We start from the raw sequence: 9,155 nt of genomic DNA on the forward strand, positions 1-9,155 counted from the left end.
ATGAACAAGTTGAACAAGACTGGGCCAAGTACCGAGCCCTGGGGAACTCCACTAGCTACCTGCATCCATCTGGACTCTGCCCCTCTGATCAGAACCCTCTGAGCCCTGCCATTCAGCCAGTTCCCAATCCACCTCACTGCAATCACTCTCCCCGCAACCCCCCCAAGCATGACGTTATATGGTATGGAATAGCTCTTTGGTCAGTTTGGGTTAGCTGTCCTAGCTGTGCTGTACTCCCAGCTTGTTATGCACCTGGCCGAGCAGGAGAAGCTCAAAAAGTCCTTGAGTAGTCTGAGCACTACTTGGCAACAACTAAAAACATCAGTGTGTTATCAGCATTCTTCTAGTACTAAATCCAAAACACAGCACTATGCTAGCTACTATGAAGAAAATTAACACTATCCCAGCCGAAAACAGGACAGCCCATCACAAAAGTAAAGCTAGACTTAGACATACATTCATTTAACAAATGAATTTGAGGTAATGCCCTCCTAACCGCACCTCTCACCCTAGGATTTGTTATCGCCTCTCTGCCAGATATCACTGGTGGAATGGCACACGCGAACACTCCTCAGCCACGTCAGTGCAAAGTCTGCTGCTTAACTTGAGCTGTTGTGCAAGGCAGTTAAGCTAAGCAGGAGGGGTTTGCACAGACCATAGTAAATGCCCATATATTCTCTTCCATCAGGAGAACTGAGAAGGGCACACATTCAGAGAGGGTAGCATATAGCTGGGAAATGCAGCATTGTGAATCTCTGTGTACATAGAAAGCGGACATAGAACTTGGTCTTATTTAAAGTAAAGTGAAAGACTCCACATTTCATTTAAGTACTCCTGAACTTGCTTGGTATGAAACATTTTAACATAAAATTTAGAAAATGCACTTTGCCCCTTATAGTTTTACTGATGCATTTTCTATTCAAATCTCAGAAATACATCAAAACGTTAAAGTGCTGAGTGGTTAATAAGTACAACAAAAACAGTAGAGAAATTATATAGTTAGCATTATATAGCCTGTCTTCTGTGCCGCAGGTGGGATGAATATGCCCAGCTTTACAGCAGCAGAGAAGCCATTTGAATTAGATTTTAAAAGTAGATTTTGTACACCTGTGAAGAAGGTGGCAAAAACAGGCTGAAAGAGACCACTGACTGCAGAGAAACTCATCATGCACTGGCATTTACATCCTGGTAAAGAAGATAATGTTCTCTAGCTTGACCACACTGGAGGAAGAAAGCATTGCAAGGTCTATAGCAGAAAGAGTGCTTATGCGAGGACTTCAAACTAGTAGGCGTGCAGAGGGTCTCTACATATTTGAACGCCTCAGGAAAACAAACCACGATAGAGGGAGACCTGAACTGTCGGCAGCATTTTAGAATTCCTGCATCCCTAGCTTTATATGCAGTTTTCAAAGGAAAAACTAATTTGCTAAAGGTTTTGTAATGTAGTATGGCAAAGCTAAGGCTAGGTTTTGGATGCTTTTCCCCTCTGGGTAAATAGTATGTGCCAGTCTTAAGGACTGGCAGCTCAGCACTTTTCACCACCTTTCCATTAAGAGCACTTTAAATGTTAAAAAAAAAAAAAGCCCACGGGTCTGCTATTTCTGAAATAGAGCAGAAATCCCAATGCTAATTGAGTGGCAAACTTCTCAGGCATCGTTTCTTCCTAGATGCGGGTTATGAACTGAAATTTAACTGGATTCAAAGAGCTGACTGGGTAAAAGGGTCAACATTCGGGGTCCCACTCATCACGGTAGCATTATTGCGAGTCAGTGGCTGTAATGTGGATGCTGACTTTTGAGTTGTTTTTTCAACTGCTCATCTGAGTGCTGTGAAACTAAATGTCTGGGTTGGTACTGACTAATATGTATATCACGGTAATTATCAGTGCACTTGGGTATTTTTTTCTCTCTGGAGGATCATCTCAGACTATTTAACAAGCATGCAAGCCAGAAGGCAACATTTTTTCTTCCATAAGGACTAGTGGCACATAACCACACTATTTTAGTTCTGCATTATGGCTGCAGATATTTTCAGCCGTTTCCCTTTATTAAATTATGAAAGGTTTCACTCAGCTCAGGAAAATGACTGTTCTTGGCAATGGCTTACAGCACAGAGAGCAAGGAGCGACTTTCTTCTACCTTTTCTCCCTGCATCTCTACTGCTTGTCCAGCAAGGGGAGTTGTAGGAACAATGCAGCCAATTCCTCTCAAACGTAATCCTAAAGAAAAATACCTGTGATCATTAGTAAGGCAAGTTCCCCTTTGTCTACGCTACTGTACAATGGGTCAAATATATGACATTTATGAGAGACTCATTTGCTATCTACTGATTTATTTTTAGTTTTGCAGAGAGTAAAAGGTCTATCACGTAATTAGACAGTATTTTCTGGGCCCTGATGTTGGGTACTCATCGATACCAAATTTTTTGAGTTTTAGCTGTCAGTAATTAGCAAGTGAGTGCGTGGCAGCTGTGCAAGCCAGGTAAAAGGGACATGAATATGGTTGAAAGGGAAGGTATAGCTTTGGGGTTTATTATTTACTGCAGTATTTTTAAACAAACAGAATAGTGCAGCGTAAGCAAAGGGAATTAAAATGGCAGCCTAAATTCATTGACTGTGCATAGTAGATATTTAACTATGGATAAAAGGAGGTTTTGCCTGTATATTGGTCTGTCTCATTACTAAAGTGTATTCATCCTACTGTCATATCTTGGTCTGTACCTTTGCTGTTTTTCATGGAAGTTTGTTTCTTACTATTCATTTATCTTACTGTAGTACTCTGTCAGGATCAGACCCTGGGACAAGTTGTTTGCATGGGTTTGATTTCATTCCTACCCCTGTGACCACAAACAGTTTTGTACTTTTGGGGTAGTAGGAATGTAGACCCAGGGAACAACGGCAGCAAATAGACAACTTACTTGCTCTTAAGTTAAGCAAGTGCAAAGTTCTCTGTAGGGTAGGAGCCTTATTCTTATCAGGTTTATCCAATAACTTCCCTCTAGTTAGGTTTTGCTGGCTGGTTTGGTCATTATCTTTGGTCCTCATGTCTCTTTCTCAAACTGTGCAGTGTCACAGTGATCTTTTTTCCCTCTCTCATTAGCCGTTTGTTAGCCCAAGACATATTATCTTTCATGCACCAAGCTGGGCACCATAATAAACAGGAAAATAACTGGCCAGATCCTAAAAGCATTTGACATTCATGCACAAGGAATTAACATAAATTTATTTGGGACCCCAATAACTGGATCCTTATACTGTGCTTTTTGCCTTAATGCCTTTTTCTAAACATGCAATGTGCAGCTCTGGTAGAGTTTCCCATTCTGGGATAGGCTGCGACCTCCTTCATTAGGTGTGCACCTAAACTGTAGAGCAGAAGCAGCCTCCGGGCCAAGTAGAAAATACCCAAGTCTATACTTCAGCAAAGTTTGGGGTTAGATATGTGCAGAACTTCACAGCTAGCACTGCCTCTGAAATAGGCTTTTTCAGGTGGTTTGCTCAATGCTTCCTCAGAGCTCCAGGGCCATGGTCATGAGAGTCAACACAATAGTTTGCAGAATATGTTGATTTCCAGCTGTACTCTCCTTTTGCTCTTCTGTCTACTGATTATATCAGCCTGACGTGCTCCTAAATCCAGATAAAAAAGTAGCAGAATTTTACTGAGATTAAGTTTGTCTCATCTGCCTACTTCATCACACGGTCAAAGGATGCATTAGCAACCACTTCACCAGGGATAAATTTATGTGGGTCTGGCCACACACAGAGTTGTTACAGTCAGGAATTGTTTCAGTCAGATTGGGACAGAGAAATCTCCTTTGCAAAGAATGGGTGAGGCAAAGCCAGAGTTTATTCTGGAAGCTTTCTGTGCCAGACTAGGCGATAATGTCAGATCCTCTCCTTCCTTTAATCAAAAGGGTGAACTTCTAGCATGTGTCACTGTGAACATGTTTATTTGTTTAGAGCTACTTGATCAGGTGGAAATGGGACAGAGTCAGATGGGGTAACCACAGAGGAGCCAGGCTAGGAGCAATCCCTACGGAGCTGTGCAAGTCTTGAACTGAAAAGGAAGAAAATAGGGTGCTGGGCCGCCTCTGCCTCACCAGGCAGGATCACCACACTTTTGTAGGAGGCGATGATGTAAGGAGACTGTGGCTGCACGTACGCCATGCTGGGGGGTTTCTAGGAACTCCCGCAAGTCTGCTGGCCCAAGATCCTGAAGAGTGTAAAACATTGTGAAACTGTTGTGGATATTTGTCTTCAAGTAGGAAAATGAAGATCCAGTGAGTTTGGCATCTTTTTTTTCATAACTTTTCTGATAACATTCAAGCAAGAATCTTAGGCTGGAAGCAGAAAGGTGGAGCTTGAGGTGTAAATCTGGTGCAGCTGCACCCTGATAATTGCATGCACACACACAGGCCGGGCATTGAAATGCAGGCATTTGAAAATACAAAGAAGAAAAAAAGTGGATCTACATTTGATACTGTTGGGAAGGAATAGCACTGCTTCTGACAATCACCTTATATCTGCACTTTTTTAAAGTCAGGGCAACTTGACTTTTTGCAGGTTCTCTGCCCGAGCTAATGTGCCATCAGGAAATGCAGGGACTCAGTCCTACTTCAAAGTCCAGTTGAGACCCAGGGATGAATGCGCACCATTATCTTCCTCACACTCATTTTTTCTGCAAGCCCGTCCTTTGTTTACACTCTCCTGAAAAAAACTTATCTGCCACCCTGTCCAGACTACAAAGAAAGTGATTTTCCTTCCCCTTTCATCACTTGTATTTCTTCAACTATCACCTTATCTCCAGCCTGAAAGGTGGGATAAGTTGTATCTTCATTTGAGTATAGCTCCAGGCTTCCACTTCAATATTACAGATGATTCTTTAGCATCTATTAAGAGCAGTGATCCTGCTCCGTGGATTTAGCTTTAATATATGTAGGTTTGAAAGGTCTGCAATCAGTAATTGTCCATCTCTGTAACATAATTATTTATTAGATTCTAATAAAAAATAAGGATCTCAAATTTGTCAGTGTGTCTAGGGCTCAGACAAATATTTTCATCACTGATGTTCTAATTATATAAAATAGATGTGAATGTAAATAAACCATTTTTTTTCATTGCTAATAAAACTGTAAGTAGATATAAATAACTATAATATGGTGTTTGATTTTAAAGGATAAGAAATGTGTCATCAAATGTCAGTCAGAGTTTGGCTTGATTCTACCTCAATTTCACAAATTAAAGGCAATAAAATATATGTTCATGGGCTAACATTTTAAATTATCATTGTTGATGGATAACATTGTTAAGGAAATAATCCCTGGATCTTTTGTATTCTAGAGTTGGAGTGGAAGAAGTTACAGTCAACCGCATCAAATTTCTGAAGAAATGTTGCCTCAAATGTGTATCTGTTGTTATGTTCCCTGAGCTTGTAACAAACTGGGTATATCTAACAAACCAGAACTGCTTGGGTTTAATACTGAGCAAAAGAACAGCAAAAGTATTCTCTTCTAACACAGAGTCTTGTAGTGAATGGGTATCTCCATCTGGAGTGGAGTCTTATTCTGGCATTTTTTCCTAGAATAAGAAAAATTAGTATAGTCTAATGGAGCATCTCTATACAGTGGTCTACTCAAAGATAGAGAGTCCCTAATCCTTTTTTCCCCCGAAAATGATAAATTACTGCTGTATATTTACTACAGTTTTTCATTATCTTCATTTACTATGTGCCCTTTAGCTCCCTGATAGGTAATTAATAATGTATTTGGGCTTGGGGTTATTTTTATTTGTAACATTACTCTTGGGGAATCATAACCAATCTGCACTGTACCTGACCTCATTTTTCAAGTTTTTCTTAAGAGCAAAGTTATTATTCTTCAGACTTCTCAAGCCGAGCCATGCATTAATGTTTTCAGAGTAACAACCACAATTAAAATACCTGCTAGCATTTTTTTTTTTTTTTAAATTGTGTTTGGGTGGGTACCCGAGTAGCTAACCAAGAAAGGTAGTTTCATGATGTGGCCTCATAACCTTTTGCACTTGGGCTTTTGCTCTGATGTCACGAGCAGTACAATGCTGGCTTTGTCAAAAATATAGTCATATCCTTGAAAACTATTAAAATTGCTTATGCATTCCTTAAATCATGACAGACACATGTGCATGTACATGTGCACACATTCATTAGGGAGGAGGGGAGGTTTAGACTGGATATTAGGAAAAATTTCTTCACCAAAAGGGCTGTCAAACATTGGAACAGGCTGCCCAGGGAAGTGGCTGAGTCCCCATCCCTGGAGGTATTTAAAAGACCTGTAGATGTGGTGCTTAGGGACATGGTTTAGTGGTAGACTTGGCAGTGCTGGGTTAATGGTTGGACTCGATGATCTTAAAGGTCTTTTCCAACCTAAACGATTCTATGATTCTATGATGGTAAAGACTTTGCTAGTTTCGTAGGAGTCATTGAAATACTGCTTGTTATTAACCAAAACCTTAAAATGCACCTAACAACAATAATCTCTACTGAACTTCAAGCTGCACTTTTTGTTCATCATTTGTATTGACATGCCTCATTTTTTTTTGCCACAAAACTAGCAAACCACTCCTTTCTAATGTGAAGAGAAGGCAGAGCATTAATTGTTTGGGTGGAACTTGGGGATAACAATTACAGTGACTCCCAGGATGCTTTTAGCGATCCAGAAAGCTGAGCATCAATGCATTTCCCTTTGTTTCATGTTCTCACAAAGCAAATCCATAGAGGTACTTGATGTATGTTGGTTTTTTTCCCTCCTTTTGTGCGGCACAGAGTGTTCTGGCTTCCTGCTATTGTCCCTGTTCTCCGTTTTTCTCTCCCATGCTTGGTGCCTGCCCCTGCCACTGATTGCTTTTGTTTACAGGTAACACGTGCTGCGTGTTGCCACGCAACTCGTTGACCTTCAGAAAATCCTTTAGCTCCCCTTTCTCCTCTGATAGTAGGGCAGTGTGCCAGCCGTTCCTCACTTTTCATATTCAACCATCTAGGTCGTGTAAGAGGCACGATATTGGACACCACTGCTTTGGAGGGTTCTTTGTGGTGGCTTTTAATATAGGAGAGCGCAACCTGGATGTGGCCGAAAAAGCAGAGTTTGGAGCTGTTTTCCAAAGCAATCATTAGTAGTCAGACCCACTGTACTGGGTCAATGAATAAAACATCCATTCCTCTTTGTACCTGTTATGGCAGCTGGTCCCGATAGCATCACTGCTTTAGCCCAAACTGTAGTAATTTGGGCTTTTAACTTGGAGGTCCCCAGTGATGGTGGCATTACAGGGGGAGATTTCTATAGATGTAAATCCTCCCCCAAATTCCTCAGAGGCAGGGAGAGCCCACCTTCCTAATCTCTTCCTTTCCAGGTCAAGAGGAGATGGTTAGAAATTACTCAGAAGTTGAGAAACTGTACACCAGCTATGATCCCATCTGCTGAGGAGCAGAGGACTCAGCAAACCAGTGGCAGTGGCCAGAGCCACTCAGGGGGAAAAGGTTTGCTTTCCTGCAAAAAAGAAAAAAAAAAAAAAAGTGATCCATATTTATCTCCTCCAGAACTGACCAAGCAGCTAAGCAGCTATATACCCCCTATGGGGGCCATGCACAATCAAGATGGCAAGAGCAAGCTCAGCAGTTTCAGAGCTGAAAGTCTCATGGGCCAGCAGAGGCTTTGCTGGTAGAAGATGTAAAGTTTGTGCTTCCTTGGCCCAGCTTCAGTGAATCCAGCCCTTCACTGCTTGTAATGTTCAGGCAATCTAGATCTTCCTCTTATGTTTTCCAGACCCTTTATTCCATACATGAAAGTTGTACCTTGTGACGTTTTTCTGCCTCTCTGTGCATGGTGAATTTGAAATTACCACTAAAGTAGACCCAGGAACATCCATGTTAGTTCATCCCAATTAGATAATAAATATATCTGCCCGCTCTTGTGCATGCAGTGGAATATTAGAAAACTAAATTCTATTCCTGTGTTTACCCATGGCTGCTTATCTTTGTGTATACTTTCCCCACCTGTCACTATGGCCTTGCTTTGAAGTCTTGGACTAGAACTGGTCCTGCACTGATTTCCAGAGGCTTTGTGGACATAAAGGAGCTGCTAATGATGCCAAATAGCACTAGTAAATGCTGGATTTCACAAGGTAGACTAGATAGGCTGGAACAGGTTCCCATTCAAAAGCATCATTCAGATGTGTCCTTAGGAAGCAGGAGAAGCTTTTCATTTGAAAAGCCAAGGCAAACCTAACCAATGGGCCTACACAAGCCAGAGACCAAACGTAGGCACATCACTTTGCTTTTGGAAATCTGCAGGCCTGGTTTAGCTGCACTTTTAAATTATGTGTGACCCGGTGCTAGTGAAGTTGAAGATCTGCATTATGTAGTTCTCATAACAGTTTTTGACAGGTTTCTTAATATATGAGCTTCCTTAAATATCCTAATATCAGACAAAACAGCCATTGTTCAACAATGTCAGAGAATGAGATGGGGATTAGTATTATTTCACCAGCCTAGTATATGCCTGGGTAAGAATTTTATTTCTAGTAAAGTTTTGAAATTCAGTTCCAAGGCAGAATTAACCTAAACAGAGAAAGTTAAATTGTACATTTTCTTACACACTGACTCAACCCTGTGCAGCTCCAGTAGAACAGAAATTTTGAATTGGACCTATTTTTAATTTCACCTTTTCTCTCCTCACAGATGTGGCATCTGCTAAAAAAGTTGCCCTTGTGGCTGCCTGTGTTCTTACGGGTTTTAAATTCTCATTGCATTTAAATGTACTCTTTCTGGATTCAGCCAGGAGGGAAGGAAAGGGAAAGAAGATAAGCAGCCAGGCAGAGCGGGAAGCAAGGGTTTGTCAGTGCTTCTGTGCTGCTCATCGTAGCCAAAAACGGGTTGGAAGAAAGATCTTGTCGTCCCTTAGGCTGTGGTTCCAAGGACCTTTCTCCTGGTGACTAATGCTGGTACAGGCAGCTCCCTCAGGTGCTCATTCCCACAACCATGCAGTCCCATCAGGTATGCCTGCAAACCTGAAATGTTCTATGCATGCTGGAAAGTAGCACCAGAAATGGGAAAAGTGGGATGAAGGGCTTATGTTCGCACCGCCACTGAAAAAAAGACCTGTGGGACTGCAGGCTTACAACGGTACCT

The sequence above is a fragment of the Egretta garzetta genome, unplaced genomic scaffold (assembly GCF_000687185.1).
Source record: "Egretta garzetta isolate BGI_Z169 unplaced genomic scaffold, ASM68718v1 scaffold256, whole genome shotgun sequence".
In the NCBI taxonomy this organism is placed as follows: Eukaryota; Metazoa; Chordata; class Aves; order Pelecaniformes; family Ardeidae; genus Egretta; species Egretta garzetta.